The following is a 10,000-nucleotide window of genomic DNA, read 5'->3' as shown; positions in this document are numbered from 1 at the left end:
TGAGTGGATTGGTGGATGGTTGAGTGGGTGAGTGAGTGGATGGGTGGGTGAGTGGATGGGTGGGTGAGTGGATGAGTGGGTAGGTGAGTGGGTGGGTGAGTGGATGGGTGGGTGAGTGAATTGGTGGATGGGTGGGGTGAGTGGATTGGTGGATGGTTGAGTGGGTGAGTGAGTGAGTGGATGGGTGAGTGGGTGGGTGGATGGGTGGGTGGGTGGATGGGTGAGTGGATGGGTGAGTGAGTTGGTGGGTGAGTGAGTTGGTGGGTGAGTGGGTGTGTGAGTGAATTGGTGGGTGAGTGAATTGGTGGATGGATGGATGGGTGGGTGGATGGATGGATGGGTGGATGGGTGGGTGAGTGAGTGGGTGGATGGGTGAGTGGGTGGGATGGGTGAGTGGATTGGTGGGTGAGTGGATTGGTGGGTGGGTGGATTGGTGGGTGAGTGGGTGGGTGAGTGGGTGGATGGGTAAGTGGGTGGGTGGGTGGATGGGTAAGTGGGTGGGTGGGTGGATGGGTGAGTGAGTGGGTGGGTGAGTAAGTGGGTGGGTGAGTGAGTGGGTGGGTGGGTGAGTGAATTGGTGGGTGGTTGGGTGAGTGGCTTGGTGGGTGAGTGGATGGGTGAGTGGGTGGGTGAGTGGATGGGTGAGTGGATGGGGGGGTGAGTGGGGTGGGTGGATGGGTGGGTGGGTGGATGGGTGGGTGGGTGGGTGGATGGGTGGGGGGTGGGGTGGATGGATGGATGGATGGGGTGGGTGGGTGGATGGGTGGGTGAGTGGATTGGTGGGTGAGTGGATTGGTGGGTGGGTGAGTGGGGGGGGGTGAGTGGGTGGGTGAGTGGGTGGATGGGAAGTGGGTGGGTGGATGGGTGAGTGAGTGGGTGGGTGGATGGGTGAGTGAGTGGGTGGGTGAGTAAGTGGGTGGGTGAGTGAGTGGGTGGGTGGGTGAGTGAATTGGTGGCTTGGTGGGTGAGTGGATGGGTGGGTGAGTGGATGGGGTGGAGTGGGTGGGTGAGTGAGTTGGTGGGTGAGTGAGTTGGTGGGTGAGTGAGTGGGTGAGTGAGTGAGTGGTTGAGTGAGTGGATTGGTGGATGGTTGAGTGAGTGAGTGGATGGTTGAGTGAGTGAGTGGGTGACTGAGTGAGTGAGTGGGTGAGTGGATGGGTGAGTGGATGGGTGGATGGGTGGGTGGATGGGTGAGTGAGTGGGTGGGTGAGTAAGTGGGTGGGTGAGTGGATTGGTGGGTGAGTGGATTGGTGGGTGGGTGGGTGGATGGGTGGGTGGATGGGTGAGTGAGTGGGTGGGTGAGTAAGTGGGTGGGTGAGTGGATTGGTGGGTGAGTGGATTGGTGGGTGGGTGGGTGAGTGGATGGGTGGATGGGTGAGTGGGTGGATGGGTGAGTGGGTGGATGGGTAAGTGGGTGGGTGGATGGGTGAGTGAGTGGGTGGGTGAGTAAGTGGGTGGGTGAGTGAGTGGGTGGGTGGGGTGAGTGGCTTGGTGGGTGAGTGGATGGGTGAGTGGATGGGTGAGTGAGTGGATGGGTGGATGGGTGAGTGGGTGGATGGGTGAGTGGGTGGATGGGTGAGTGGATGGGTGGATGGGTGAGTGAGTTGGTGGGTGAGTGGATGGGGTGAGTGGGTGGGTGAGTGGGTGGGTGAGTGGATTGGTGGGTGAGTGGATGGGTGGGTGAGTGGGTGAGTGAGTGGGTGAGTGGGTGAGTGAGTGAGTGAGTGGGTGAGTGAGTGAGTGGGTGAGTGGGTGAGTGAGTGAGTGGGTGAGTGGGTGAGTGAGTGAGTGGGTGGGTGAGTGGATGGGTGGGTGAGTGAGTGGTTGAGTGAGTGGATTGGTGGATGGTTGAGTGAGTGAGTGGATGGTTGAGTGAGTGAGTGGGTGACTGAGTGAGTGAGTGGGTGGGTGAGTGGTTGAGTGAGTGAGTGGGTGACTGAGTGAGTGGGTGGGCGAGTGGCCAGCAACAATCATCACCGCCGCTACGAGTGGGGTGTGGTGCTGTACCACGACCTCAGCATCTCGGGTAGTTTAGGGGTCGCGGCGACCTCTGGCGCTGCAGAGGTCAAGAGGCCGCAGAAGTTTGGAAGTTCAGGGGTCGCGGGGAGGATTTGACCTGCGACCTCCACCGCTCCAGGGGCCAAGGAGGCTGGGAGGTCAGGGGTCGTGAATTTTGGAGAGGTCAAAGGTGACGCCCCATCAATTCCTTAGGGGGGGGGGGGTGGGGTGAGCGGGGTTAAAGGTCAGTAACGGCTGCGGTGACATCACCACACCCGCACGGTCACACACACAGACAAAGATCCCCCGTGTAGCCTTAACAGACTGTAGGGGCAAGTGCTGTTAGCGAGCACCTATGAAGGCCGGCAGTGGCACACGAGGGGGTGGGTGGCCAGCACCACGCCCGGCCGCCTTTGTCTCCCCAGTGGCGATGTTTACACACCGCACCAGGTACTCATTCGAGGCTGAGTCGACCTAGGGGAGGCCCAGGACCGGTTCAGATAATTGCCACTGACTTTGTCCGTGAGCGGGAATCGAACCCGGGTCGCTGGGTTCGTAGCGCACACAGACACACAAAGACACAGACACACAAAGACACAGACACACACACAAAGACACACACAGACATTCACACACACAGACACACACAAAGACACACACACACATTGACACACACAAAGACACAGCCACACACACAAAGACACACACACACATTGACACACACAAAGACACAGACACACACACACAGACATTCACACACACAGACACACACACAGACACATTCACACACACAAAGACACACACACAGACACACAAAGACACACACACACATTGACACACACAAAGACACAGACACACACACAAAGACACACACACACATTGACACACACAAAGACACATACAGACACACAAAGACACACACACACACATTGACACACACAAAGACACAAACACACACACAAAGACACACACAGACATTCACACACACAGACACACACACAGACACACAAAGACACACACACACACATTGACACACACAAAGACACAGACACACACACACATTGACACACACAAAGACACAGACACACACACACAGACATTCACACACACAGACACACAAAGACACACACACAGACACACACACAGACACATTCACACACACAAAGACACAGACACAAAGACACACAAAGACACATGCACACACACATTCACACACACACAGACACACACAAAGACACACACACAAAGACACACACAGACACATTCACACATACAAAGACACACACAGACACACATGCACACACACAGACACATTCACACACACAGACACACATTCACAAAGACACAGACTCACATGCACACACACAAAGACACGCACAGACACAGACACACACAAAGAATGACACAGACACACATGCACACACAAAGACACAAACGCACACACATTCACACACACAAAGACACACACAGAACACAAAATAAACAGACACACATAGACACACAGACATTCACACACAGAAAGACACAGACACACACACAGACACACACAGAGACACATTCACACACACAGACACAAAGACACACACACACACAAAGACACACAAATAAACCCACAGACACACAAATAAACGCACAGACACACACAAACACACAGAGACACACATATACACACACAGACACACACACAGACACACAAATAAACACACAGACACACAAATAAACGCACAGACACACAAATAAACACACAGAGACACACATATACACACACAGACACACAAATAAACCCACAGACACACAAATAAACGCACAGACACACACACAGACACACAGACACACAAATAAACACACAGACACACACATACACACACAGACACACAGACACACAAATAAACACACAGACACACAAACACACAGACACAAACATACACACACAGACACACACACAGACACACAGACACACGCTCAACCGTAGCGGCCTCACTCACCCCCCACCACTCACCGCTCACCACTCACCGTAGTCCAACCTCACCCTCACCGGGGAGGAACTCACGAGGTCAGGGGGAGGGGCCATCCTGCGGGAGGGGGGTGGGAGACAAATACACTCACTCACCCATCTACTCACCCCACCCACCAATCCACCCACCCACTCACTCACTCACCCACTCACCCACCCACTCACCCACTCACCCAGCCATCTACTCACCCACCCACCAATCCACCCACCCACTCACTCACTCACCCACTCACCCACCCACTCACCCACTCACCCAGCCATCTACTCACCCACCCACCAATCCACCCACTCACTCACCCAGCCATCTACTCACCCACCCACCAATCCACCCACCCACTCACTCACTCACCCAGTCATCTACCCACTCACCCCTTTACACACCCACCCACCAATCCACCCACCCACTCACTCACTCACCCAGTCATCTACCCACTCACCCCTTTACTCACCCACCCACCAATCCACCCACCCACCCACTCACTCACCCAGTCATCTACCCACTCACCCATTTACTCACCCACCCACCAATCCACCCACCCACCCACCAATCCACCCACCCACCCACTCACTCACTCACCCAGTCATCTACCCACTCACCCATTTACTCACCCACCCACCAATCCACCCACCCACTCACTCACTCACCCAATCATCTACTCACCCACCCACCAATCCACCCACTCACTCACTCACCCATTCATCTACCCACTCACCCATTTACTCACCCACCCACCAATCCACCCACCCAGTCGCCTACCCACCCACTCACTCACCCAATCATCTACTCACCCACCCACCAATCCACCCACCCACTCACTCACTCACCCTCCCACCCACCCACTCATTAACCCACTCTCCCACTCACCCACCCACCCACTCACCCACCCACTAACCCACCCACTCACCCTCCCACTCACCCTCCCACTCACCCACGCACCCTCTCACCCACCCACTCACTCACCCACCCACTCACCCACCCACCCTCTCACCCACTCACCCACCCACTCACCCACCCACTCACCCTCCCACTCACCCTCCCACTCACCCTCCCACTCACCCTCCCACTCACCCTCCCACTCACCCTCCCACCCACTCACTCACTCACTCACCCACTCACTCACCCACTCACTCACTCACTCACCCACCCACCCACCCACTCACTCACCCACCCACCCACCCACTCACCCACCCACCCACCCACTCACCCACCCACTCACCCTCCCACTCACCCTCCCACCCACCCACTCACTCACTCACCCACTCACTCACTCACTCACCCACTCACTCACTCACTCACCCACTCACTCACTCACTCACCCACCCACCCACCCACCCACTCACCCACCCACCCCACTCACCCACTCACCCTCCCACCCACCCACTCACCCTCAAACCCCCCCACTCACCCTCCCACCCACCCACTCACTCAACCTCCCACCCACCCACTCACCCTCCCACTCACCCTCCCACTCACCCCGCTGCCCTCAGGAACCCCGGTAGGTCAGGGGTCGCGGGAAGCTCCAGGGAGCCGGGGTCATGACCCCCAGCCCGCGCCTCACCCCCTACCAACATGGCCGCCGGGTCGTGACCTCCAGCCACCTCGCCCCTTGGCAAGATGGCCGCCACCGGTGGGGCCACGCTGAGGCATTGTGGGAGCTCCGGGGTGAGGGGCAGAAGCTGGGACCCGAGACTGGGGGGGGAGGGGGGGGTGGGGGGGTGGGGGGGGATTGAGAAAAAATACAAAGCTCCCCCGTGTAGCCTCTAGCAGGGCTGTAGGGGCAAGTGCTGTTACACACACACAGACAAAGTTCCCCCGTGTAGCCTCTAGCAGGCTGTAGGGGCAAGTGCTGTTACACACACACAGACAAAGCTCCCCCGTGTAGCCTCTAGCAGGCTGTAGGGGCAAGTGCTGTTACACACACACAGACAAAGTTCCCCCGTGTAGCCTCTAGCAGGCTGTAGGGGCAAGTGCTGTTACACACACACAGACAAAGCTCCCCCGTGTAGCCTCTAGCAGGGCTGTAGGGGCAAGTGCTGTTACACACACAGACAAAGCTCCCCCGTGTAGCCTCTAGCAGGGCTGTAGGGGCAAGTGCTGTTACACAGACAAAGCTCCCCCGTGTAGCCTCTAGCAGGGCTGTAGGGGCAAGTGCTGTTCACACACACCAGACAAAGCTCCCCCGTGTAGCCTCTAGCAGGGCTGTAGGGGCAAGTGCTGTTACACACACACAGACAAAGCTCCCCCGTGTAGCCTCTAGCAGGGCTGTAGGGGCAAGTGCTGTTACACACACACAGACAAAGCTCCCCCGTGTAGCCTCTAGCAGGGCTGTAGGGGCAAGTGCTGTTACACACACACAGACAAAGCTCCCCCGTGTAGCCTCTAGCAGGGCTGTAGGGGCAAGTGCTGTTACACACACACAGACAAAGCTCCCCCGTGTAGCCTCTAGCAGGGCTGTAGGGGCAAGTGCTGTTACACAGACAAAGCTCCCCCGTGTAGCCTCTAGCAGGCTGCAGGGGCAAGTGCTGTTACACACACACAGACAAAGTTCCCCCGTGTAGCCTCTATCCGGCTGCAGGGGCAAGTGCTGTTACACACACACAGACAAAGCTCCCCCATATAGCCTCTATCCGGCTGCAGGGGCAAGTGCTGTTACACACACACAGACAAAGCTCCCCCATATAGCCTCTAGCAGGCTGTAGGGGCAAGTGCTGTTACACACACAGACAAAGCTCCCCCAGGTAGCCTCTAGCAGGCTGTAGGGGCAAGTGCTGTTACACACACACAGACAAAGCTCCCCCGTGTAGCCTCTAGCAGGCTGTAGGGTCAAGTGCTGTTACACACACACAGACAAAGCTCCCCCATATAGCCTCTATCTGGCTGCAGGGGCAAGTGCTGTTACACACACACACAAACAAAGCTCCCCCGTGTAGCCTCTAGCAGGGCTGTAGGGGCAAGTGCTGTTACACACACACAGACAAAGCTCCCCCGTGTAGCCTCTAGCAGGCTGTAGGGTCAAGTGCTGTTACACACACACAGACAAAGCTCCCCCATATAGCCTCTATCTGGCTGCAGGGGCAAGTGCTGTTACACACACACACAAACAAAGCTCCCCCGTGTAGCCTCTAGCAGGGCTGTAGGGGCAAGTGCTGTTACACACACACAGACAAAGCTCCCCCGTGTAGCCTCTAGCAGGGCTGTAGGGGCAAGTGCTGTTAGTGAGTAGTAGGGTGACCAGAACCACGACCGGCCGCCTTTGTCTCCCCACAACCACACACGCACCCACCCATTCACCCACTCACCCACTCACTCACCCACCCACTCACCCACCCACCCCCCACTCACCCACCCACCCACCCACCCACCACTCACCCACCCACCCACCCACCCACTCCCACTCACCCACTCACTCACCCACTCCACCCACTCACTCACCACCCACTCACCCACCCACCACCCACTCACCCACCCACCCACTCCACCCACCCACCCACCCACCCACCACACCACCCACCCCACCCACCCACTCACCCACCCACCCTCACCCACTCACCCACTCACTCACCCACTCACACCACCCACTCACCCACCCACTCACCCACCCCCCACTCACCCACTCACCCACTCACTCACCCACTCCCCACTCACCCACCCACCCACCCACCACCCACCCCACCCACTCACCCACCCACCCACTCACCCACCCACCCACTCACCCACCACCCACCCCACCCACCCACCCACCCACTCACACCCACTCACCACCCACCCACTCACCCACCCACTCACCCACCCACCCACTCCACCCACCCACCCACTCACCCACCACCACCCACTCACCCACCCACTCACCCACCACCCACCCACCACCACCCACCCACCACCCACCACCCCCACTCACCCACCCACCCACACCACCCACCCACCCACTCACCCACCCACTCACCCACCACCACCCACCCACTCACCCACCCACTCCACCCACTCACCCACCCACCCACTCACCCACTCACCCACTCACCCCACCCACCCACCCACTCACCCACCCACCCACCCACCCTCACCCACCCACTCACCCACTCACTCACTCACCACTCACCCACCCACACTCACCCACTCACCCACCCACTCACCCACCCACTCACCCACTCACCCACCCACCCACCCACTCACCCACCCACCCACTCGCTCACCCACCCACTCACCCACCCACCCACCCACTCACCCACCACTCACCCACTCACTCACCCACCCACCCCTCACTCACTCACCCACCTACTCACTCACCCACTCCACCCACCCACCCCACCCACCCACCCACCACCACTCACTCACCCACTCCACCCCCACCCCACTCACCCACCCACTCACCCACCCACCCACCCACCCACTCACCCACCCACTCACTCACTCACCACCCACCCACTCACCACCACCCACTCACCCACCCACTCACTCACCCACCCACCCACCCACTCACCCACCCACCCCACCCACCCACCCACTCACCCACCCACCCACCCACTCCACCCACTCACCCACCCACCACCCACCACCCCCACCCACCCACTCACCCCACTCACTCACCCACCCACTCACCCCCACCCACCCACCCACCACTCACCCACCCACCCACCCACTCACCCCCCACCCACCACCCACTCACCCCACCACCCACCACACCCACTCACCCACCCACTCCACCCACCCCTCACCCACCCACCCACCACTCCCACCCACCCCACCCACCCACCACCCACCCACCCACTCACCCACCCACCCACCCACCCACTCACTCACCCCACCACCCCCTCACCCACCCACCCACCACACCCACCCACCCACCCACCCACCCCCACCCACTCACCCACCCACCCACCCACTCACCCACCCACCCACCCCTCACCACTCACCCACCCACCCACCACCCACCCACCCACCCACCCCCACCCACCCACCCACCCACCCCTCACCACCCACCCACCCACCCACCCACCCACCCCCCCCACCCACCCACCCACCCACCCACCCACCCACCCCCCACCCACCCACCCACCCACCCCCACCCACCCACCCCCACCCCCACCCACTCACCACCCCCCCCCACCCACTCACCACCCACCCACCCACCCACCCCCCACCCACCCACCCACTCACCCCTCCCACCACCACCCACCCACCCACTCACCTCACCCACCACCCACCCTCCCACCCACACTCACCCACTCCCCACTCACCCACTCACCCACCACACCCCCACCCCCACTCACCACCCACCCCCACCCCACTCCACTCCACCCACTCACACCACCCACTCACCCACCCCACTCACCCACCCCCACCCACCCACCCCACCACTCACCCACCCACCCCCACCCTCACCCACTCACCCACCCACCCCCACTCACCACCCACCCACTCCCACCACCCACTCACCCACCCACCCACTCACCCACCCACCCACCCACCCACTCACTCACCCACCCACTCACCCACCCACCACTCACCCACTCACCCACCCACCCACCCACTCACCCTTCCACTCACCCACTCACCCACTCACTCACCCACTCACCCACTCACCCACCCACTCACCCATCACTCACCCACCCACTCACCCACCCACCCACTCACCCACTCACTCACTCACTCACTCACCCCACCCACCCACCCACCCACCCACCCACCCACCCACCCACCCACTCACCCACCCACCCACTCACTCACCCACCCACTCACCCACCCCACCACCCACCCACCCACTCACCCACCCACCCACCCACCCACCCACTCACCCACCCACCCACTCACCCACCCACCCACCCACCCACTCACCCACCCACCCACTCACCCACCCACCCTCACTCACCCACCCACCCACCCACTCACTCACCCACCCACCCACCCCACCCACCCACTCACCCACCCACCCACCCACTCACTCACTCACCCACCCACCCACTCACTCACCCACTCACCCACTCACTCAC

Source organism: Lampetra planeri, unplaced genomic scaffold (genome assembly GCF_965212315.1).
Source record: "Lampetra planeri unplaced genomic scaffold, kcLamPlan1.2.h2 scaffold_1167, whole genome shotgun sequence".
NCBI lineage: Eukaryota > Metazoa > Chordata > Hyperoartia > Petromyzontiformes > Petromyzontidae > Lampetra > Lampetra planeri.
This window is presented reverse-complemented; position numbering follows the sequence as displayed.